The sequence below is a fragment of the Schistocerca gregaria genome, unplaced genomic scaffold (genome assembly GCF_023897955.1).
Source record: "Schistocerca gregaria isolate iqSchGreg1 unplaced genomic scaffold, iqSchGreg1.2 ptg000077l, whole genome shotgun sequence".
Classification (NCBI taxonomy): domain Eukaryota; kingdom Metazoa; phylum Arthropoda; class Insecta; order Orthoptera; family Acrididae; genus Schistocerca; species Schistocerca gregaria.
This window is the reverse complement of record NW_026061710.1, coordinates 319,732-327,602: the sequence shown is the minus strand read 5'-3', so window position 1 is coordinate 327,602 and position 7,871 is coordinate 319,732. Positions and strand designations below refer to the sequence as shown.

Here is a 7,871-nt window from a genome sequence, read left to right as displayed (position 1 = left end):
GACCGGTGTTAACTAGCGAAATGGTCGGCAGAGTGCCGACACCGCGAGTTTTGACTGGCACTTGCACATCTAAAACAACGACGAGAAAGTAACTCGTTCGGCTTTTGAGTCACATAAAGTATGTGTGTTAATTTGTACGCCACTAGCTCTGCATGCTGTCATGCAATTTCTTTACCTCTCAGAAATGATTATGACATAAAAGTGAAGTACGTGACGAGTGTGACGTTAGGAAAACATTAGGCAGCATGGAGAGATTCTGTATGGGACCACCCAACCAAACGAGTACTGTGTGACGTGCTATCCGGCAGGTATTCAACGAGGTAGCCGGCTAGCTCAGTCGGTAGAGCGTCAGACTCTTAATCCTAGGGTCGTGGGTTCGAGCCACACGCTCGGCGGAACGGAATTTTGTTCCGCTGTAGATGTAAATTACCATTTTTCTGATTAACGAGATGTAATGGAAATAGCAACTTTAAACTTTGCCTACGTCTCTGTCAGTCACAAGGAAACTGTATTTGAATGTGAAGGTGATTTTGTAGACATGTGTGGAAGACATGTTCTGAAATGCAAGTGTTGTCGTTTGGAGAGCACATCGGTTACGTGTCAGATGTGTAGCCAAGCAGTAATGGGTCGCCATAGCTGCAAATATTAGCCGGTAATATGAAGTGTTGTCAGCTGAAGTCTGATGATGCAGGCGACCGTAAGGACGAAGTATCCAAGAGTCCCGCTAGGCCGCGCCTCTTTAGCTCAGTGGTAGAGCACTGCTCTAATAAACCAGGCATCGGAAGTTCCATCCTCACAGAAGAAAGATGAATTTTGGAAATCAGTTGCGCGTCGTGGCCGTATAGCAAACAGTATCTGTGATGACGAACAATTAGCGACAGGCGTTTTTTTAAGAATTACTCTCAGATGTGATTAAGGCGAATGGCACAGATAAAGCATTTGCCAAAGCGGTACAGCATAAAGTGGGACGAGGCAGTCTGAATTACATTTTATAGATGTATTTCTCACATATCTCAGAGCCTCTCGCGGTCGTCGTCGTCGTCGTCGTCGTCGTCGTTGTCGTCGTCGCCGCCGCCGCTTCTGCAGAAGTAGCAAATGGCTATCGTAGCAAATGCGGCGAGGGACGCCCTGCCTTCGATTCCGAATGCACAAAGTGTGTGGTCTTGTTTCTCAGTCTACATTTGGTCGGTCTCGTAAGAGGTTGAATGTAACGAATGGGTGGGAAAGAGCAAGGGGCAGCGGCTGTGTAGAACGAAAACACAAATCCTCAGGGGTGTGAGCGTTTCGAGATGAGTCGTATACATGACATAGTTTGTAGTCAGTGACCATGTGGCCTAACGGATAAGGCGTCGGGCTTCGGATCTGATGATTACAGGTTCGAATGTTGTCACGCTCGTTTTTTTCCAGTTCTGAAAAAGAAACATACCGTTTTAATGTAGCAATTGAGCAGTACGAAACCGTCTGAATGTTGCTGTTGACCATTTTTTGCTTGGAAATGCTCTTGAGCTTGAAACACACACAACAAGACCGGTGTTAACTAGCGAAATGGTCGGCAGAGTGCCGACACCGCGAGTTTTGACTGGCACTTGCACATCTAAAACAACGACGAGAAAGTAACTCGTTCGGCTTTTGAGTCACATAAAGTATGTGTGTTAATTTGTACGCCACTAGCTCTGCATGCTGTCATGCAATTTCTTTACCTCTCAGAAATGATTATGACATAAAAGTGAAGTACGTGACGAGTGTGACGTTAGGAAAACATTAGGCAGCATGGAGAGATTCTGTATGGGACCACCCAACCAAACGAGTACTGTGTGACGTGCTATCCGGCAGGTATTCAACGAGGTAGCCGGCTAGCTCAGTCGGTAGAGCGTCAGACTCTTAATCCTAGGGTCGTGGGTTCGAGCCACACGCTCGGCGGAACGGAATTTTGTTCCGCTGCAGATGTAAATTACCATTTTTCTGATTAACGAGATGTAATGGAAATAGCAACTTTAAACTTTGCCTACGTCTCTGTCAGTCACAAGGAAACTGTATTTGAATGTGAAGGTGATTTTGTAGACATGTGTGGAAGACATGTTCTGAAATGCAAGTGTTGTCGTTTGGAGAGCACATCGGTTACGTGTCAGATGTGTAGCCAAGCAGTAATGGGTCGCCATAGCTGCAAATATTAGCCGGTAATATGAAGTGTTGTCAGCTGAAGTCTGATGATGCAGGCGACCGTAAGGACGAAGTATCCAAGAGTCCCGCTAGGCCGCGCCTCTTTAGCTCAGTGGTAGAGCACTGCTCTAATAAACCAGGCATCGGAAGTTCCATCCTCACAGAAGAAAGATGAATTTTGGAAATCAGTTGCGCGTCGTGGCCGTATAGCAAACAGTATCTGTGATGACGAACAATTAGCGACAGGCGTTTTTTTAAGAATTACTCTCAGATGTGATTAAGGCGAATGGCACAGATAAAGCATTTGCCAAAGCGGTACAGCATAAAGTGGGACGAGGCAGTCTGAATTACATTTTATAGATGTATTTCTCACATATCTCAGAGCCTCTCGCGGTCGTCGTCGTCGTCGTCGTCGTCGCCGCCGCCGCTTCTGCAGAAGTAGCAAATGGCTATCGTAGCAAATGCGGCGAGGGACGCCCTGCCTTCGATTCCGAATGCACAAAGTGTGTGGTCTTGTTTCTCAGTCTACATTTGGTCGGTCTCGTAAGAGGTTGAATGTAACGAATGGGTGGGAAAGAGCAAGGGGCAGCGGCTGTGTAGAACGAAAACACAAATCCTCAGGGGTGTGAGCGTTTCGAGATGAGTCGTATACATGACATAGTTTGTAGTCAGTGACCATGTGGCCTAACGGATAAGGCGTCGGGCTTCGGATCTGATGATTACAGGTTCGAATGTTGTCACGCTCGTTTTTTTCCAGTTCTGAAAAAGAAACATACCGTTTTAATGTAGCAATTGAGCAGTACGAAACCGTCTGAATGTTGCTGTTGACCATTTTTTGCTTGGAAATGCTCTTGAGCTTGAAACACACACAACAAGACCGGTGTTAACTAGCGAAATGGTCGGCAGAGTGCCGACACCGCGAGTTTTGACTGGCACTTGCACATCTAAAACAACGACGAGAAAGTAACTCGTTCGGCTTTTGAGTCACATAAAGTATGTGTGATAATTTGTACGCCACTAGCTCTGCATGCTGTCATGCAATTTCTTTACCTCTCAGAAATGATTATGACATAAAAGTGAAGTACGTGACGAGTGTGACGTTAGGAAAACATTAGGCAGCATGGAGAGATTCTGTATGGGACCACCCAACCAAACGAGTACTGTGTGACGTGCTATCCGGCAGGTATTCAACGAGGTAGCCGGATAGCTCAGTCGGTAGAGCGTCAGACTCTTAATCCTAGGGACGTGGGTTCGAGCCACACGCTCGGCGGAACGGAATTTTGTTCCGCTGCAGATGTAAATTACCATTTTTCTGATTAACGAGATGTAATGGAAATAGCAACTTTAAACTTTGCCTACGTCTCTGTCAGTCACAAGGAAACTGTATTTGAATGTGAAGGTGATTTTGTAGACATGTGTGGAAGACATGTTCTGAAATGCAAGTGTTGTCGTTTGGAGAGCACATCGGTTACGTGTCAGATGTGTAGCCAAGCAGTAATGGGTCGCCATAGCTGCAAATATTAGCCGGTAATATGAAGTGTTGTCAGCTGAAGTCTGATGATGCAGGCGACCGTAAGGACGAAGTATCCAAGAGTCCCGCTAGGCCGCGCCTCTTTAGCTCAGTGGTAGAGCACTGCTCTAATAAACCAGGCATCGGAAGTTCCATCCTCACAGAAGAAAGATGAATTTTGGAAATCAGTTGCGCGTCGTGGCCGTATAGCAAACAGTATCTGTGATGACGAACAATTAGCGACAGGCGTTTTTTTAAGAATTACTCTCAGATGTGATTAAGGCGAATGGCACAGATAAAGCATTTGCCAAAGCGGTACAGCATAAAGTGGGACGAGGCAGTCTGAATTACATTTTATAGATGTATTTCTCACATATCTCAGAGCCTCTCGCTGTCGTCGTCGTCGTCGTCGTCGTCGTCGTCGTCGTCGTCGTCGTCGCCGCCACCGCTTCTGCAGAAGTAGCAAATGGCCATCGTAGCAAATGCGGCGAGGGACGCCCTGCCTTGGATTCCGAATGCACAAAGTGTGTGGTCTTGTTTCTCAGTCCATATTTGGTCGGTCTCGTAAGAGGTTGAATGTAACGAATGGGTGGGAAAGAGCAAGGGGCAGCGGCTGTGTTGAACGAAAACACAAATCCTCAGGGGTGTGAGCGTTTCGAGATGAGTCGTATACATGACATAGCTGGTCGTCAGTGACCATGTGGTCTAATTGATAAGGCGTCGGACTTCGGATCTGATGATTACAGGTTCGAATGTTGTCACGGCCCTTTTTTTTCCAGTTCTGAAAAAGAAACATACCGTTTTAATGTAGCAATTGAGCAGTACGAAACCGTCTGAATGTTGCTGTTGACCATTTTTTGCTTGGAAATGCTCTTGAGCTTGAAACACACACAACAAGACCGGTGTTAACTAGCGAAATGGTCGGCAGAGTGCCGACACCGCGAGTTTTGACTGGCACTTGCACATCTAAAACAACGACGAGAAAGTAACTCGTTCGGCTTTTGAGTCACATAAAGTATGTGTGTTAATTTTGACGCCACTAGCTCTGCATGCTGTCATGCAATTTCTTTACCTCTCAGAAATGATTATGACATAAAAGTGAAGTACGTGACGAGTGTGACGTTAGGAAAACATTAGGCAGCATGGAGAGATTCTGTATGGGACCACCCAACCAAACGAGTACTGTGTGACGTGCTATCCGGCAGGTATTCAACGAGGTAGCCGGCTAGCTCAGTCGGTAGAGCGTCAGACTCTTAATCCTAGGGTCGTGGGTTCGAGCCACACGCTCGGCGGAACGGAATTTTGTTCCGCTGCAGATGTAAATTACCATTTTTCTGATTAACGAGATGTAATGGAAATAGCAACTTTAAACTTTGCCTACGTCTCTGTCAGTCACAAGGAAACTGTATTTGAATGTGAAGGTGATTTTGTAGACATGTGTGGAAGACATGTTCTGAAATGCAAGTGTTGTCGTTTGGAGAGCACATCGGTTACGTGTCAGATGTGTAGCCAAGCAGTAATGGGTCGCCATAGCTGCAAATATTAGCCGGTAATATGAAGTGTTGTCAGCTGAAGTCTGATGATGCAGGCGACCGTAAGGACGAAGTATCCAAGAGTCCCGCTAGGCCGCGCCTCTTTAGCTCAGTGGTAGAGCACTGCTCTAATAAACCACGCATCGGAAGTTCCATCCTCACAGAAGAAAGATGAATTTTGGAAATCAGTTGCGCGTCGTGGCCGTATAGCAAACAGTATCTGTGATGACGAACAATTAGCGACAGGCGTTTTTTTAAGAATTACTCTCAGATGTGATTAAGGCGAATGGCACAGATAAAGCATTTGCCAAAGCGGTACAGCATAAAGTGGGACGAGGCAGTCTGAATTACATTTTATAGATGTATTTCTCACATATCTCAGAGCCTCTCGCGGTCGTCGTCGTCGTCGTCGTCGCCGACGCCGCTTCTGCAGAAGTAGCAAATGGCTATCGTAGCAAATGCGGCGAGGGACGCCCTGCCTTCGATTCCGAATGCACAAAGTGTGTGGTCTTGTTTCTCAGTCTACATTTGGTCGGTCTCGTAAGAGGTTGAATGTAACGAATGGGTGGGAAAGAGCAAGGGGCAGCGGCTGTGTAGAACGAAAACACAAATCCTCAGGGGTGTGAGCGTTTCGAGATGAGTCGTATACATGACATAGTTTGTAGTCAGTGACCATGTGGCCTAACGGATAAGGCGTCGGGCTTCGGATCTGATGATTACAGGTTCGAATGTTGTCACGCTCGTTTTTTTCCAGTTCTGAAAAAGAAACATACCGTTTTAATGTAGCAATTGAGCAGTACGAAACCGTCTGAATGTTGCTGTTGACCATTTTTTGCTTGGAAATGCTCTTGAGCTTGAAACACACACAACAAGACCGGTGTTAACTAGCGAAATGGTCGGCAGAGTGCCGACACCGCGAGTTTTGACTGGCACTTGCACATCTATAACAACGACGAGAAAGTAACTCGTTCGGCTTTTGAGTCACATAAAGTATGTGTGTTAATTTGTACGCCACTAGCTCTGCATGCTGTCATGCAATTTCTTTACCTCTCAGAAATGATTATGACATAAAAGTGAAGTACGTGACGAGTGTGACGTTAGGAAAACATTAGGCAGCATGGAGAGATTCTGTATGGGACCACCCAACCAAACGAGTACTGTGTGACGTGCTATCCGGCAGGTATTCAACGAGGTAGCCGGCTAGCTCAGTCGGTAGAGCGTCAGACTCTTAATCCTAGGGTCGTGGGTTCGAGCCACACGCTCGGCGGAACGGAATTTTGTTCCGCTGCAGATGTAAATTACCATTTTTCTGATTAACGAGATGTAATGGAAATAGCAACTTTAAACTTTGCCTACGTCTCTGTCAGTCACAAGGAAACTGTATTTGAATGTGAAGGTGATTTTGTAGACATGTGTGGAAGACATGTTCTGAAATGCAAGTGTTGTCGTTTGGAGAGCACATCGGTTACGTGTCAGATGTGTAGCCAAGCAGTAATGGGTCGCCATAGCTGCAAATATTAGCCGGTAATATGAAGTGTTGTCAGCTGAAGTCTGATGATGCAGGCGACCGTAAGGACGAAGTATCCAAGAGTCCCGCTAGGCCGCGCCTCTTTATCTCAGTGGTAGAGCACTGCTCTAATAAACCAGGCATCGGAAGTTCCATCCTCACAGAAGAAAGATGAATTTTGGAAATCAGTTGCGCGTCGTGGCCGTATAGCAAACAGTATCTGTGATGACGAACAATTAGCGACAGGCGTTTTTTTAAGAATTACTCTCAGATGTGATTAAGGCGAATGGCACAGATAAAGCATTTGCCAAAGCGGTACAGCATAAAGTGGGACGAGGCAGTCTGAATTACATTTTATAGATGTATTTCTCACATATCTCAGAGCCTCTCGCGGTCGTCGTCGTCGTCGTCGTCGTCGTCGCCGCCGCTGCCGCTTCTGCAGAAGTAGCAAATGGCTATCGTAGCAAATGCGGCGAGGGACGCCCTGCCTTCGATTCCGAATGCACAAAGTGTGTGGTCTTGTTTCTCAGTCTACATTTGGTCGGTCTCGTAAGAGGTTGAATGTAACGAATGGGTGGGAAAGAGCAAGGGGCAGCGGCTGTGTAGAACGAAAACACAAATCCTCAGGGGTGTGAGCGTTTCGAGATGAGTCGTATACATGACATAGTTTGTAGTCAGTGACCATGTGGCCTAACGGATAAGGCGTCGGGCTTCGGATCTGATGATTACAGGTTCGAATGTTGTCACGCTCGTTTTTTTCCAGTTCTGAAAAAGAAACATACCGTTTTAATGTAGCAATTGAGCAGTACGAAACCGTCTGAATGTTGCTGTTGACCATTTTTTGCTTGGAAATGCTCTTGAGCTTGAAACACACACAACAAGACCGGTGTTAACTAGCGAAATGGTCGGCAGAGTGCCGACACCGCGAGTTTTGACTGGCACTTGCACATCTAAAACAACGACGAGAAAGTAACTCGTTCGGCTTTTGAGTCACATAAAGTATGTGTGTTAATTTGTACGCCACTAGCTCTGCATGCTGTCATGCAATTTCTTTACCTCTCAGAAATGATTATGACATAAAAGTGAAGTACGTGACGAGTGTGACGTTAGGAAAACATTAGGCAGCATGGAGAGATCCTGTATGGGACCACCCAACCAAACG

The 7,871-nt window shown here is 46.3% G+C and overlaps 4 non-coding genes across 4 annotated transcripts; all 4 read left to right on the top strand.

Annotated features, from left to right (window-relative positions):
- Window positions 1-323: 323 nt before the first annotated feature.
- Window positions 324-395, top strand: Trnak-cuu (transfer RNA lysine (anticodon CUU)). The gene has a single exon. It is a non-coding gene; the product is annotated as a tRNA-Lys (tRNA).
- A 1,453-nt stretch (window positions 396-1,848) lies between these two features.
- Window positions 1,849-1,920, top strand: Trnak-cuu (transfer RNA lysine (anticodon CUU)). Its single transcript has one exon. It is a non-coding gene; the product is annotated as a tRNA-Lys (tRNA).
- A 2,970-nt stretch (window positions 1,921-4,890) lies between these two features.
- Window positions 4,891-4,962, top strand: Trnak-cuu (transfer RNA lysine (anticodon CUU)). The gene has a single exon. It is a non-coding gene; the product is annotated as a tRNA-Lys (tRNA).
- A 1,435-nt stretch (window positions 4,963-6,397) lies between these two features.
- Trnak-cuu (transfer RNA lysine (anticodon CUU)) lies at window positions 6,398-6,469 on the top strand. Its single transcript has one exon. It is a non-coding gene; the product is annotated as a tRNA-Lys (tRNA).
- The last annotated feature ends 1,402 nt before the right edge of the window (window positions 6,470-7,871 follow it).